Here is a 17,406-nt window from a genome sequence, read left to right as displayed (position 1 = left end):
CGCTCTTCCACATGCATATTCCCTCAATCAGCAACAAAATGCAGATGTTGCATCTGGTACCTGGCTGGACTGTGGCATGGATACCACACAAGACTAATGCCTTCAGTTGAGAGCTCTTGTAGCTGACTCAGCCATAGACTGCTGGTCCATATTTTTGAAGTATTGATACCATTTCTTTCAGTTGTGTTCCCCACCGTATGCAGCAGCTGTGAGAGATCATTACCACTGAATGAGAAAAAAGACCATTGAAGTAATGGCCTCAAAATCCCAAACACTATATAAACCTGCCCAAGAAAAGGTGATTCAAAACCATGTCACCAAGGTCTGTAGACACCTGGTATTTCACCGTCTGCTGAAAGAAATCTATGACATGCAGCTAAGAAAGACAAATTAACGTAAGTAACATGTTAATCTGGGTATGTAGCAAGAAGAATTCAAGCACAGGAACTTGAATGCATCGCCATTCTCTTTTTATACAGGGAATATCTACACAAAGTCATTAGTTTTAGCTATCCACTCAGGTTAGGATGACAGCATTAAAATTGTGCTTCAATACAATTAAGAACAATGCATTGACTTTGATGTCAAAATTATGTGGTGATTAGGAGCATGAACAGAATTTACATTGTGTGATTTTTAGCAGTCATTTAACACACAAGTCTAGAATGGTCTAACTAGACTTACTTAGATAGTTCTTACAAAATTACAAATGTAAACTCCAATTTTACATGTTTAAGAAAATAGAAGCTCAGTTTCTAGCAACCAGACACTAATGCACAGAATCTGTTTGGTGAACAAGTATTTTGAATAATCTACTGCATCACGTATTCCATCCACAAGGTGGGATCTTTATTCTATTTTTATTTTTTTTCTTCTTTAATAGCCTAGCTAGAACCAACCTATCTTTCCTAAAAAACAGTTACCTCAGATGAAAAGTGGAGGCCACTGTACAAAGACATGTTGAAATGTATATTCAGAAGTCATCGATATTTCTTTAAGATCAAATGTTTACTGATTTTACCACTGAGGTAGGAATCAATTTGCAAGTCTTGGCATCCAGTTCAACATTTTTTCAATTCAATTTACTTACTAAATATAAAAGACAAATTGCTTTAGACATCACTGCAGAAAAACTCTTGGTATTCTGTGTAGTAATACTTGGTATTCCCAGTATTAAAGCTTTAAAAATGAAAACTCTATAAACATGTATAAAGCTAGTTTAACCTGTAAAGTTAACCTTACGCCTGTCTGATAGTGATCAAAACTGTTCAGTCATTCAATACTTACACCCAAATATCTGAATTTTAAGTTATATAAAGTTTATCATTAAAAAGTAAAATCAAACATCATCTAAATATGTAACTGCCAAAAAAGTATTCTGCGCTGCACGAAGTTACATTCTAGTACGTGTATTACATAGGCAAACAGCTATATCATTACATATTTAAAATAAATTATAAAATTACAAGTAATTACAGATTTTACTATGTCTGTGAAAATGCACTGAAGGCAGCACTAACTAAAAACTAATTGTAAGTTACAAAAAGATTTCTTACATGACAGCAAGGCAGATTTTAATGCAAGTCCACAAATAAAGTAATTATATTCAGAGGAAAAAGATAAGCAACCAAACATTACTTTCTCCCTAGAAGTCAGGTTAACTCTGCAGCCTTCTTTTCATCTCTGTGCTTTTGTGTTTGGTTTTCTGCCATAACCAAATGTACATATTCCTCAACTCCATATTTTGTTATCATGATCTAGGAAGGTAACCATTTTTCTTTTACATTAAATAAAAAAGGTCATGGGAGCACACGTGGTTGTGTGCACACAAACACATGTTAAGCTAGCTGCTTTATGCAAAAAAATTCAAAATATCAACTATAATTTCAAAGATTAGCTCTCAAAGCTTAGAAGGGGGAACAAAAAACCATTCCTAGGATCTTCCCAAGTATATAACATTCACTCATTTTACTTAGATCTTTCTTGAAAATGAAAACTCAGTGATATTAAATTAAATGTCATTCATTTTTATACTGCCATCGACATGCAATTTGAGCAGTCATAAAAACCAGAAATCTATCAAAATTTAGGAATACAAACAGGGGAATGTGAATTATATGCACTGTTAAAAGATCGTATTTACTGAATAGAAATGTCAAGAGTAAAAGTTAATTCTTTACTTTCCTCATCCAGTACAACTTCCTACATTCCTTCTTAAAGATTGCCTACCATTAAATTTAATGCACTTGTTCAAAACTACTTCAATCTGAAGACATGTAGAAGTAACAGTAACAACACAAACTATTTCAGAAGTTTCACACAAACTAAAAAAGTATTAAATAGTTTCCATAGTTTAAAAAAAAAAATAAAAATAGTACAAGTGAAATAAGATATGCAAGAAAAAAACAACCTCCAATAATCTATATGGACCTGTTGTGATGGTTTATTAAAGACTTTCTCCACTACAGTTTCCTACCTTCCCTCTAAATTTCTGGCTTGGCCAACAGCAGATGAAAAGATTAATCATGTCAAAGAAAACCTATAAGCTTTTTGCAACTACATGTGAAAACATGTGAGAAATTAGGTAAGTTCAAAGCAAGACTTTTCAGCCTTGGAATGAAGGTGAGAACACGTATTGTTTCAGTGAAGAGCAGCAAACAAACAAAAAAAACCAAATGAAAAGTCCGTATGGTTGGACTTCTGGCAGCAGGTCCAGGAACATGAAAGAACCAGCAGCCACCCTGTAACCTCATAAATAACAACTTTAGTTTATAATTCATTTCTTGGTGAAAATTTATTAAAAAAAAATTAACGCCTGCCAAATTCATGGGCTGGACTTTGTGTTCAATTGCCCTGTGTGTCCAACCATGATCAAGAGTGTGTTATTTGAAAGAAGGACCTCTCCTTATTTTTTTCTTGTTACTACAGAAGAGTTAAATTCCCAAACTGTTTTAAGGTGGACTTGAAAACCTTCTACTGCTGTAAAAGAAGGTGAGGCTTACAACATGATGCATCTAGCTGGCATAGATTAAGGAAAGGTAAGGAATGAAGGCCCTTTGAAGCTGAAAACAATCTTTTTGCCACAGAGATAAAAAGATAATTATAGTAAGGACTCAATCAGGATAGCATGGTTTGAAAAATTAACCTATGTCAGTAATGTGTCTGTAGTTTAATATGAGAAACTTGTAACAAAATATTCCATATTTTACTGACATCAAACATGGTTAAAGACAATAGTCACCTCACCCCTTCATTGGAGCTTATACCTGGGACTGAATCAATGCCATGCAGTTGCAGGCCATCATACAAAGATTTCTTTCTTTGAAAAAAATATGTGAAACAATCTAATTCACATGCTAAAAGATACCCCACAGGTCAGCCAACATTTTTCAGATCCCATGATAAATAGAGCATCTGTTGTGGAAATTAACTACATTAACCAAAACTATCAGCTGTAATGGACCTCAGGAAGAAATCAATATCCTGTGCTACTGCAACAACAAGTTGTTTATTAAATAAAATGTCCCTTCCTACCATTCTCCAGTGTGACTTCTACACCTTTCACTTTTCATATTGTGCTGGTTTTGGCTGGGGTAGTTAATTTCCTTCGCAGTAGCTAGTATGGACTATGTTTTGGATTTGTGCTGGAGACAGTGTTGGTACCACAGTTTTGTTACTGCTGAGCAGTGCTTATACAGTCCAATTTTTTTCTGCCTCTCTCCCCACCCCACCAGCGAGCAGGCTGAGGGTGCACAAGGAGCTGGGAGGGGGGACAGCCAGGACAACCACCCCACCAGCGAGCAGGCTGAGGGTGCACAAGGAGCTGGGAGGGGGGACAGCCAGGACAACTGACCCCAATTGACCAAAGGAATGCTCCATACCACAGGATGCCACGCTCAGCATATAAAGGTGAGGGAAGAGGAAGGAAGGGAGGGATGGCATTTGCCTTCCCAAGTAACTGGTGCGTGTGATGGAGGGAGCCCTGCTGTCCTGGAGATGACTGAACGCCTGCCTGACCATGGGAAGTGGTGAATGAATTCCTTGTTTTGCTTTGCTTTGCTTGTGTGTGCAGCTTTTGCTTTACCTATTAAAATATCTTTATCTCAACCCACAAGTTTTCTCATTTTTACCCTTCCGATTCTCTCCCCCATCCACCCAGAGGAGAGTGAGCAAGCAGCTGTGTGGGGCTTAGTTGTTGACTGAGGTTAAACCACAACACATATCTAAATCTATGTATAAATAAATTACTCTAATCAAAGCTATATGCTGTTTCAATACCATTTATGCATTTGGTATTTTGCCGAGAGCTTTTGGGAGCAGACATCCCCAGTCTCAGCAATGGATACAATTGCTTTTGGAGCTCCTGGATGCTCTTCTGAGTATTAATGCATAACACCATTATTTGTTAGCAATTGCTAATTAGCACGTGTAATGAAAAATGCTAGACACAAAATACGCTGCTTCTCCAGATGAAAACATTCCAATGTCTAGAGAAATTAAGAGGTGTACAAAACTTACAGTTTTTTCCTCCAAATTGTGAAGTATTAGGCTATCAGGAACACTTTTCCCACACTAAAGAAAAATTAACTAAATTCACTCCCTTCTTATGAAAACAAAAGCACAGAAGACATTACATAGAAGTTTCTATTTCTTTTTTGTTGGAGTATTCAAAAGAGTACTTCTTTTGACAATTATTTCTCACATAAATAAAAGGACTGAAAAGCACAAGATTTCTCACACCTCCTAGAGCAAATCTAACATAGGAAAAATAGGTTTGGAAGTCTTAAAGCTTATATGAAAATGTGTCCTGACTATATTAAAGGTAACAATTTCCATGTGCCACAAAAATTCCAGAAGTGTAAAACATGTTTTTATTTTTCCCTCTCCTCAGTACTGCTAAACAACATATAAGACATACATCTTGCTTGGAACTATACTAAGGAATCATAAAAAACACTAGCGTTCAATTCACTTGAGTATCTGTTCATATCTTAGGGGATCACAAACATTCCCACCAGCAATTTTACTAGATAACCATCTTATTTTTATAAAGAAATATAAGACTTTTCTTAATTACAGTGGCCTAAGTAGATGCAAAATGATAAGTAATTTTTAAAAAGGAATAACAAAGTATGAAGAGTTTTTTCAAGTTCAGCATACTCTTTCTATATGGGAATACTGATGCGATGAAATTACAATGGGAATTACTGATGTGATGAAAAGACAACAGCTAAAATACTTCTTCGTATTAAGCTGTTTTCATAAAACAGCGTTATAAAAAAAGAGTCTGTTTTCTGAAGGACAACAACATTTTTTGTAATAGATCAACTATTTTGGCTAACAGCATGCAGTAGTCAATATTTGTTAAACATTATAAACTGTGTATTTATAACATTTGCCAGTTAAATATGCTCAAATTAAGGGGAGAAAAGAACACTGATTTCAGTAAACTGCTAATTTCATTAATACTTCCCTACAGACCAAGCAGACTTTCTTAGACTTGGGGATGAAGCACACGATTAATCCAGTTTTTTTAAAAGGTGATTTCTTAGTTTTAAGGCTATTGGTCACTTCCCTGTTGACATAACTGCAGTGTATTTTTTGACAAACAGAGAAAGATGGGGGTACACAGCCCAGTTCTGAGGTCCAGACAGGCAGTTCTTTTATTATCAGGGTTATTGATAGTTTGGTTGTGTTTTAACTTCATTTAGAATATCTTTTATTTTCAAGGTTTTCTTTAGACATACTCAGGAATCATTCCAAGTATTAACCAAAATGGTGATTTAGAGGATGTGCTTGCTCTGGAAAAGTAGCAAACCACACATTCTTTCAAAAACTGTTACACATGCGTAGAATTTAAATTCCATGTCGTGTGATGTTCTAACAAAGCATATCTACAAAATACAGAAATGCTCTTCAATTGCTAAGCCAAACGGGAGCAAAGATCCACTCTTCGAACCCTCAGTTAAAATTTTAGTTGACGGAAAAAACAAGATATACAGGTGTGCATATTAAATGTCACACCATGTTATTGCAGTTTTATAAGAGTATTGATTTATGAAATACATGATTTAGATATTTTTCTTTTCACTTGAGTATTAATTATCCCTGCACCTGACTAGTGCCAGGCACTGCTTCAACAAGTTTTTATGACATAAGAAGTTAAAAGCATTTGGTATATGGCAATCTAATGGACATAAAGTTAAGAATTGTATCCAATATAAAAGCTGAGGCATTAATGATAATATTGTATATATAGAGAAAAGAATAAAATTAAAAAATGATATCATAAAGGATATTCAAGTGTCTTCAAGGAGAAAAAGTTTAATCTAATGAAAGCTTGGGTTGTATTTCTTCAGATAATGACTTATCATTCAAACCCCAGAAGCAACTAACTGGTCATATGCAAATTCTCTGAAGGCTTAGAGGATATATTACAACTTCAGGCATGCAAACACAGTTTTCCTATTTATGCTTCCAGCTTATCAGAAATTATGAAACAATAAATATTAAAAATAATTTAGAATTCCCGCTAGTTCTGGTCATAATTTTCCTGTTTCAAATTACTAAAGAGAATGAATCTGCTCGTAATTAACCAAACCTAGGGGTTTTTATTGTGATTATGTGACCTGAAATTGTTCGCCAATGCAAACAGGACTAACCTTACTACCATTACTGGCGTCACAATCATTCATGACAAGACCAGATTTCAGGCACTCTCACACTGAAATCTAAGATGATCCTCTCCAAAATACAGTGATATGGACGAACAGATTTCAAATCCAACATGACAGAAATTACAGAGAACTTACAAATAATGAAAATCTCTTGGGTTTGAGACATCATGTTTTTTCAGGCATCACAAAAAAGGTAATTTATACCTTTTGATGTTTCGGCAAAAAGAAAAAGCCTAGAGAAAAAGTAGAAAACCTGATCCTTCTTTTAGCTGAGATGAATGAGATTTATTTACCTAAAGAGGCATTAAAATACAAAACTGTAGAATATCAAAATTCTAACATCAGCAATATTTTGTTGGCTTGTGCTGCAGCTCAGTCTACATTTAGCACAATAAAACCTCAGTTTAGATTGGCATATTTCTGCACTAACATTTTTTAATGTTAGTAAAGACAAAACTGTCAAAGGAGATTTTGCACAACACAAAAGTATTCTTGTCCAGCATCCAAGGTTGCTCCAGAGTGTACTTGGCACAGCAGGTTGGAATTACACTACTATCGATTCAACATCAGGAATCTCAGGAACCTGTCATCTCAAACTTCTCATTCATCTACCGATCAAAAAAAAGTTTAAAATTTGTTTTAGAGGAAATAATATTACTACCAGTATTCAGAAAAACAACACTCCACTGTGCAGCCAGCAATGTTTATAGAAATATGAACCAGGAAAAAAACAATCTAACACAAATTATTTGGAAGAGATCAGTATTTGCTGATTTTACACACAACTGGTCACTCTACTGCAAAAAGAACAAGTATATACAGGAATCAACAGAGGCCTGTCCTTTAAAAGATATTCACATAAGAAACGTTAGTGGGAAAAACTTTACCCTCCATCTCACTCCTGCCTTAACTATCTTATTCTACTAAGTATATCAGCAAAGCTGCCACGAGCAGATGCTAACACTGTAATTAATTCTCAAGACCCTTTTGCTTTACAATAGGGAAAGCACGTGAAGTAGTTGGGTGAACTAAATTGAGCATCAAGTACATTCAGTTTGCTGATGGCAAATTGATTTTTTCACAGCAGGCTATCAGTACAATTTCAGACAAGCATTTCATTAAGATACAGCATACATAACTCCCTATAACTTTGAACAACCTTCAACACAACATTAGGATCAAAGAGCAATCAAGTCTTTAAGACCATTCTTAAAATAAAAAATGGGCTTTTGACACCATGTTCTCCAGACAGAGTGAAATAAAAATCAAACTCAAAAAGCTTGCTTGTACTGCATTTAAGTTTACTAACAATGTAAACACCATGAGCTGTTGCATGGAAATTTCTGTACGAATTTCCCAGCATTTTCTTTAAAATGTTTTAAACACCTGCTGTCAGTTCTAGATGAAAACCCACACAATGCCTGTGACTTTTTTTCCAACTGGCTTGTCACAGCAGTGTTCCTCCGACGATTAGGCACAGAGGACAGCTGCCTTGGCAGCACAACAGAACAGGGACAAATAGTCTCCTTAGTGTCTGACAGGCAGGTAGGTTATTCTTCTGCACCCTTCATGAAGTTTGTAATGAGAGTGGGAGCAGTAATAGAGAAATACCAAAAAAGACAACTCTGAGCAATGCTACTCACACAGTCCAAGCCCTACCAATTCTCTCCAACTCGTCCCACCGGGATAGTCTTTTAGGTCCTTTTTAGGTTGTCTTAGTCTTTTGTAGGTCTTCTACACCATCTGATTCAAAGCAGGAGGCTGGAAGGAATCTGGGCAGGATAAAAGAAGTAGGATTGACCTGGGAACTGCAGAAAACGGTGTTGCCCGAGGCTGATATTAAATTTACTACATCTAAGTAGGGGGTCAAACATGTCAATTATTTGGTTGTGTTCTAATTTGGATTCAGCAGTGACTAAAGTTGTTCCAGACCAACAAAACGTTAAAGTAACACACAGTCTATGCTGAATTCCTGTTCAAGAAAAGGAAAAATGAAATATTCAAGTCAGTGCTCCCTCTAGGTTCAGTTCAATCAGCTGTACCTATGTGAAAAGCAGTGGGAAAAAACGCTCTCTTGTTTGCTGTTTTTCTTCTAACCTTTCAGGCCTCTGCTGGGCCTCTACTTAATTTTTAGTTGAAAGTTCAGCCTTGAAATGCTTTCCATCTTGCTGCCAGAAATTATGCTGAACTCTGTACAGCACCAGGAACTACCAACTTACCCACCTCCTCTGTTCACTCCTGTCAGACATTACTAGCCCTTCTCTTCTCCTGTCCTACCCATCCCACGGCGTCTTACCTTACCTGTGCCAAAACTTGCTCTCTAGTCGCATCAAGAGCTTCCTATCCCCTCCTGCATTCTCACTCTGCCTTTCCTTCATCTCACCTAGTACTCTGCTCCTCCACAGGCTCCAGACAGTCTTTCTGCTGATGTTTTTTCCCCAAGCTCCTTCCTTAGCTATCTCTGAGCCAGTTTTTCCCAGTGCTTCATTCCTATTCGTTCCCTGTCACCTTTCTTGATAATCTCCCCTTGCCTCTAGCAGAAAAGGCCTGAATCTCTCTAAAAGCATCCAGTCCCAGTGGGAGATATCAGAGGTATTGGTCATCTTTATTGTGCAGTCTAAACCTGAACCTGCAGAGTTCTAGTAGAGCCCACAGTCTCACACCAAACCTAGTGAGATAGTAGATACATTTAAAATGATCAGCTGGTGAAGAATATACTCACCAACATGCAATGGCAGAGTTGTATTCAGCTGTGAAATATGTGCAACAGCCTTGTAAGTAAAATCATAGAATCATAGAATAGTTAGGGTTGGAAAGGACCTTAAGATCATCTAGTTCCAACCCCCCTGCCATAAGCAGGGACACCACACACTAAACTGTGTCGCCTAAGGCTCTGTCCAGCCTGGTCTTGAACACTGCCAGGGTTGGAGCATTCACAACTTCCTTGGGCAACCTATTCCATGTAAGTTTTTAGTTTAAGTGACCCAAATTAGGGCAGAGTGTCAGATAACAACTGAATTTTTGTAATTGCAAGGATTTGTAATTTCTTTTCCACAGTTGATGTAAAAAAATAATCACAAACTAAATTTTAGATGGCTTGTTTTGTTCGTTTTAACTCGAGCCAATTATTCTGTGTACTTGGATGCTTTTTAAGAATGTAAATTTGACGCACAAAATATGTCAATACAGGGAAATTTATTCTTTTTTCCATGTGAAGGAGTTTAGTGAAGTATCTATTTCTATGTGAAAACTCAAAGAACAAATGCAGCTAATAAATCACAACCAGAGCTTCCTCAGTTCTGTTACACTTGCTTAAGATGATGAAACAAAACACTTTTTTTTAATTGGTTGTTCCTTGTTGCGTTCTACACAGTGCTGCTTTCCCTGTGAGATTTAAAATGATAAGTAACTGGAAATTAGGAAGAGAATTAGTCCATTATTCTGTAGCAATGACACAATGATTAATTATATTAGTTTACTGCCCCTTCTGCTTCCAAAGCCTGCAGTCATAAAATGAGTTTTGTTCAAAATTCCAGAAGGGATATGAGAATTAAATTTATATAAATTAACAAATTCCTGCAGGAAAGCCATACTCCTCTAAGATAGTAGATGGATGAATCCTCTAATTTACAATAATATGCAGATGGCATACCCTTTACTGAGCAACGCACAGATAAGGAAGCTTCCCAGGTGAACCAGAAAAAAAGACTGAAGAGACACGGGTGGAAATAGATCAAGCAAGTCTGAGCTTGTGTGTCCTTCTGGAAAGTACTCAAAAACTTTTTACTGTAATTCTATTTATACCTAATAATTATACTTTCTTCTACCTGGTTCTTTTTAAACCACTTAATGTTTTAAATCACCTTGCTTTTTCTAAGCCATAGTGAACATGAAACAAATTAATGACCACCGGGGTCTAGGGAAGGCAGATGGAGGTTTAAAATCACTGCTACACCAACACAAATCCCCATACCTTCTATGTTGCTGGTAAATGAAGTATTTTAGGAAAAGTATCTTACTTTTGAGCAACAAGGTTTCTGCCACATTGTCAGTGTTGGAAAACACTCAAATGCAATCCTGCCTTCTTGCTGTATGTCTTTTGCATTACTTTATTACATAAACAAAAATCTTTGCTTTTAATTAACTGACTTTTTTTTTCTCTCTCTCTCCAGAATGAATAATGAATAATATCAGGGTTCTGGAAAATAAAAATGCATACCTTAACCACAAAACAGCTATGGCTACACAAGCAAGAGTCTGCAGCTAGTCTTTGTGCCTTAGCCCCAACAAGAGACACTGTTTACTGGTTTTGAATATCAAAATAAACTGACTGCAAAGTATTACTTCCCTGTTTAAGTGAATAATACAAAACAAAGTTTCTGTGTGAGAATTGTCCTGGGTTCAGCTACAGCAGTCATTTTTTCTCCTTCTCAGTAGCTGGTGCAGGGCTGTGGTTTTGACTTTCAGCCTGGGAACAACGCTGATAACACCAATGTTTTTAGTTGTTGCTCAGTAATGTTTACTCTGACCAAGGACTTTCTCAGTCTCATGCTCTGCCAGGCAGGAGGGGAAGCCGGGAGGAAGCAGAGACAGGACACCTGACCCAAACTGGCCAAAGGGCTATTCCATACCACAGCACATCATGCCCAGTATAGAAACTGGGGGGAGTTACCCGGAAGGCCCAGATCGCTGCTCGGGTCGGGCTGGGTATCGGTCGGCGGGTGGTGAGCGGTTGTGTCCTTTTCCCTTGTTATTCCTCTTATCATTATTATTGGTAGCAGTAGTGGTTTGTATTATACCTTAGTTACTGGAGAGCTGTTATCTCAACCCGTGGGAGTTACACTCTTTTAATTCTCCTCCCCATCCTTCTGGGAGCGGGGGGAGGAAGAAGAGGGGGAGTGAGCGAGCAGCTGCGTGGTTCCAAGTTACCGGCTGGGCTTAAACCATGACAGAATGCAAGAGCTTTATAGGATCAGGGTCTACACAATTACAAAGTAGATTTAATCACAGAATTTGAATATTTGTACTGCAATATAATTTGGACATAGCTATATTATTGGGAAAGAAGAAGTAAAGTTAAAGGATATATTTATGGTTTGATTTAGTAAATTGGCATTTCGTATCACCAATATGCTGTATTTCAGTAAAGTAACTCTTAGATGACCTTTCCTGTAATCTCTGGATAAACTGGATTATTATGGGCAAATAGAGAAAGTTAGTAATACATGTTACCTGAGAATACTTCTAATATCAAAATTAAACCCTGTGCTTTATCACAAATTCAGTTCATAATGAAAACAGACATACTGTTAAATATGAGAGAATACCAAAGTCTTCATCTACTAAGCCACAAAAATTGAGAGTTAAAATTTACTCATTTTAAGATAAGTTATCTTTGTATTTTTCAACTCACTTAAAATAAATTACATGACACACATATACTGCATTTGACACTTAAATAAACTCAGAGCCATACAAAAAATGCATCACCTCCTGCACGACACTCGATGGGAGCTGTGCTCACTCAGCAAGCACAGGGTGCCAGGACCCTGCAGAAGGGGCTGGCAGGAGCACAGAGGCTGATCATACAGGGAGGGAAGAAATGAAGGCAAAGGCCCTGCACAGCATCTCCCTGAACACAGGCAGCAGGGCTGGAGACCCAGGTGTTTTTCCCTTATGGAGGGCATCTTTCTGCAGCCAGCTACCTCCCTCAGGTGTGTGTGAATTGATTTAGACACCCTATAGCAAGTATAGTTGAATTCTACCTTTACATCATATTAAGGTCACCTTTTGCTGATATCTCGGCAATCCTAATTGATTACATATGTAACCCTTTAGACATACAGTGCTGACCAAGTCTGAGACTAAGATGGGACCTAGCTGCACCTAAGCACCAACAGGATTTAGAAAGCAAGGGGGTTTATCCTGGAACTCATGATTCAACAGGAAGGTCTCCCTTATGCTTTTGCATCTTTGGTCTTTGTGTAACTCGACCTAAATAGATTCTAACTCAATTTTCCTTTGTATGTTTCATCCATATAGTAAGTAATGGAGGGAACCTTACCATCTAACTTTGATTAGTCACACTTCTATAAATTTATACTGAAACTACTTTTGCTAATACTTTCAATAGTGATTCTTTGAATGACCCTAAACCACTCATTCGTAACAGGATGGCACCTCGGCAGTCACAGTCTAACATTCGGATGCAGAAGGGAGATCTGGGCACCTCAACCAGCAGGCGAAGGGGCAGTAGGCACTAGGAGCCAGGGCGCTGAGTTTTCACACTTGTGCTCTGCTGCCCCTGTGGCTCTGCACGGGCCTGCAGAAGGTCTCACCTGGGCAAGGACTAAACCACTCTCTTCCTAGAATTATTTAAGGGATGATGTAGTTAATTCAGGGGAGAAAAAAATAAAAAATGGTAACTCTCACAGTGCTTTTTCAGCCCAGTCATTGCCCTGGGTATTCATGAATTCTGCTCTATTCATGAAATTCTGTGGAAGAAGTCTAACAGTTTCTGCCTGGCCTGCCTCTAACAAAGAGCTTAATCCTTGGCATCAGATTAACTCAAACTGAGACAGGTTTATCTTAAGAAAAAAAACAAACCCAAAACAATATTCTTAAGTATTCATATTTCTAATATGTGTAAATACTGTTCTTAAATGATAACATTCATTAGGAGCACCACATATAAACATACTTCAACTAGTTACATTTGTTTACCCAAAGTTACTCACCATTGGAGAGAGCGTAAAGCCGGTGGGTGCACAATATCATAGCAACGCTTACGCCTCCAGTCAGCTCCCAGCCCAAGAGACAGCACCTCTGGGGATTAGAACATTAAAAGCTGTGTTCAAGCAGTAACTGTACATTTTCTTTTCTGAATTTTCCAATATTTTTCAATGCCAAAAATAGTTATTTTGCTTTCACAGCTACAAATGTCTGAAGTACCTGATTGAAATGGATTTGATTTTTCCAGTAAAGAACAAAAGAAAAGGTTCTATTTTTAAACAGTGCTTTTATTCCACTCATTACATATTATGAAATACAAACCTGAAGTTGCTGCAGTTTCCCTCAGGTACCACAGGGGACTCGGTTCAAGCTCACGCTGAGTGGAAGTGGCTCACCTCAGCAGCCTATCCTGTTGTGGTAGGTGAGGAGGACCCACGTCCTTCCAGGGAGGTGGCATGCACCCCTGCTCACATTTCAGAGGGCAGGAAAGCAAGCAAGGTATTATAAGGCTGCTGGAGATAAAGTACTAACTTATTAGTATTTATTCTAATACTAATAGTCTCTTCTGTGGGTACAGTTTCGTGGCATTTCCAATAAAAATTGAGCACAAGTGTCGTTCTTTCTTTAGGGCTGTTGAATTTTAATTTTTCCTTGCATGGAGTAAGCCTTGGGGTGGAGTCTCCAGTTATAATCTTGCTTTAACAAGGGCACAGCATCTCCAGTTCTGTTCCTACTGATGCCTACATGCTAGGTGTGACCAGGAGTACCAATGCTAAGAGAGCTTTCTCGATGAAAAACAAGGCCTTCCAAACAAAAAGGTGCCTAAAAAAAAAAAAAAAAAGGATTCTAAGTATATTTAAATTCCACAATATATGCAGGAATTTGGGAAGAGCCCTATTACTTAAGCCATCTCTCTCTTTTGCCGTTTCAGGCATCCACAACAACCGGACCCCAAAGTGACAGTAAGTGACTTAGGAACTTCTGAGAAAGGCCACTTTCAGTAGAAGAGGTCATACAGAACATGCCAACTACAGAAGAAAAATTGCTTGTTTGACCACTGTGATTTGTGAATCAGATCCCTCTAAGATACCTACACTGCAGATTCATGTTCCTATCCACAGCTGCCAAACAAGAGCATTATTTCTGGCACATTCGCCCTTCCCCGGGAAAGCAGGCCAAGAGCCGGTTCACACAGCCACCCAGCAGATACCTGAGATAAGAGCAAGAGGTCTTCATACAGGGTGAGCAATGATAAAAATATGTAGTCTAACCTAAGGCAGGGCTGTTTTTTGGGGGAGGTTTGCCCCATTGTCCCCAGCCAGCTGTCTGTCTGGCTAACTGCCATTTTGAGTCAATTAGAGCAGGATTGCTCTTCTGAAGTAATTGTACACATACTATGTGCAGACTCTTTTTATAACCTCTATTCAGATCTGAGAGGTTTTAATATAACTTTTTCCAGCCCTTCTAGTGGTTGTTCCCAGCGTGCCTGTGCTATAATTTTCCTTCATTGTGTCTGGGTTGAACTGGCCTGGCTTGTTCACAGCCTCTTAGAGGTCCACCGTTTGTTTATTCTGTTGGTAGCCTGTACAGAGCAGACACACTGAATTGTCTGTGTTCCTTCCACTGAAAGGTTGAAGTTGAAGATGTCTGTGTATCTTGCCATAAACTTAAGACCAACAGAAGTAAAGAGTCCTGTCAAATAAAGGGCAACAGTTAATAAGAGAATAAGCATTCAATATTATGACAATACAAAAACAATAGTGAGGCTAAAAGACAAAACACATCAAAGCCTCACACAGAAAACGACACTTTCTCATGCTACATTTCATTTTATAGTTCAAAATGTTAAGTACAAGTAAGAGCCACATAGGAAGAAATGAACCACTGTGGAAGCTGCTGTGCTCCTCTCAGTCAGCACAAGACAATCTTGACCTTCAGGCCATGATACTAAGCCAAAGTTCTTGAAAGCAGGCATTGTTTCAAAGCCAGACTTTTTTTCAAAGGTGAGAAATGCCAGCTAAAGACTAAGTTGAAAACCCTGAGGTCACGTTACATTTGACATGTGACATCTAAACTCCTTTGTCTGAAAGGGGAATTTTAGAAAGCTCTCACTCCTCTGTGCTACTTATCTATGCTTTGAACAGAACCCAGTATTAAGTGTGTACTAACGGAAAGTACATGGGAAACCCTTAGATATCCTTGCTATTTATCCAGATATTTTTCTTCTGATGTGTGCGTGTACCTGCTTCTGTCCTTAGGACCTCGCACAGGTATGGTATTAGACACAGAGGTGCAACCAGCCACCCGCCATCACTAGCAACAGCAGAGAAAAGTTACCAGAGATGTAAAATGATGTAGTGTGTAGATGTAAAATACAGTAAATACAGATGTAAAATACAGATTCTAGTAAGAGCCCATCTACAGATGCACAGAAATTTTTACCTCCTTCGCAGTACAGAGCGTAATTAGCTTATCAAGTGCCAATACCTTTGACTAAGTGCCATGAGGGTGACAACGTGACGTTACCAGCAGTGTCACGAACAATGGGTGAAATTTGGGAAGCGTTATTTGGACTGAGCACACAGCAGTGAACGCTTATTTATTTTTTTTCTTTTTTTTTTAGATAGCCCGACTTCTCAGATCTTGTAAAATGGTCGACTTGTACTAAATTCTGAGTTTTGGGGGGAGGGGTGGGAAGGGAGAGAGAGAGAAGTGTCATAGCAAAGGGCAAATATTAGCAGCACACGAAAATGTCAAAATCTTGTCCTGCATCTTCTGCATTTAGTACCCCCCAACTCCTGCTGTGTTCGGGATCCTTTAGCCCCATCTGCTGGCACCACACACCCTGCGCCGTGCAGCCGAGAGCGACACTCGCCTGGAAACAGCGATCCGCAGAGGAGGGCAATCGCAGCTGGAATCGCGAGTTTTATGTGGTCCTTCCTGGGAAACTTCTGCTGCAGGTTCAGAAGATCCTCTACGAAGTGACAATTCCGCTTGGTCACCACGCTCAGCCTTCTGACAGCTGGAAGTCCGGTCCATGCAATGAGAAAGGCACACGGCTACATGACACGTGGAAAGTTTGATTATGAAACATTCTACCTTCATTTGGCTGTAGAAAATATCAAGTACCTTCAAAGGAGCTCGAAAATCACTGAGACTCCACAGTAACTTCCCAGTCCTATGGGACATAATGATGTTTCAGAAGGAACTTAGGTTTATCTAACTTGGTTGCACACAGATAATCAAATTCTTAAAAATGTGCAATATAAAATATCCTAACACTAATGTCCCTAAAGCTGCTACCAATAAGAGGTAAAACCCCCGTAAGCAGAGAAGTTGTCTTAATCTTTTTTTTTCCTATGATAGTGTCTCAAATCAGTTCTTTTTTTGCCTACAGAAACACAAATTTCAGAGTTGGTGCAACAGTCCTGCCACAATGGAAACCGGCTTTTCACAGCCCTCCACTGACGTGTTCACCACTTCACCCCAGGTGAGGATCCAGTCAAATAATCACATAACAGCCAGGCCATAACTGTAAGGCTTGTTTGTATATCCTCTCAATAAGAACTCAATTTCCAGCTATTTACAAAGCTCTTTTTATATCCAACAGCTTTGATGCAACTGTATGTATTTTTAAGAAATCACATGTGTTTGTTTATTCTTGATATCTATTTGTATGGCCACAGCTTTATTAGAAAGTGCCTTTTTTGTCTTTTCCGTAATTGGTGCATAAGGTTTAGAGAGATTTACAGAAAGCTCTGCTGTTTTGACACAGATAAAGCTCCTTTGACAAACACTCTCAGCTGGGTTTCTCTCATATATTTGAATTTAAACACTATCTTTTTCTAGAAAGAAAATAAAGGGGGAAAATAATTTCCCTCTTTCCCCATAATACCAGATTGAAAGAGAGCTATCAAGAGATATGTAAGCACTAACTGTTTTCTACTGGGTACTTAAGGGAAACAGATGGGTGTAATTACATTTTTTATGGAGGTCT

This window comes from Nestor notabilis, unplaced genomic scaffold (genome assembly GCF_000696875.1).
Source record: "Nestor notabilis isolate BGI_N333 unplaced genomic scaffold, ASM69687v1 scaffold6797, whole genome shotgun sequence".
Lineage (NCBI taxonomy): Eukaryota > Metazoa > Chordata > Aves > Psittaciformes > Psittacidae > Nestor > Nestor notabilis.
The sequence above is the reverse complement of the archived record's forward strand: the minus strand, read 5'-3'. Positions refer to the sequence as shown.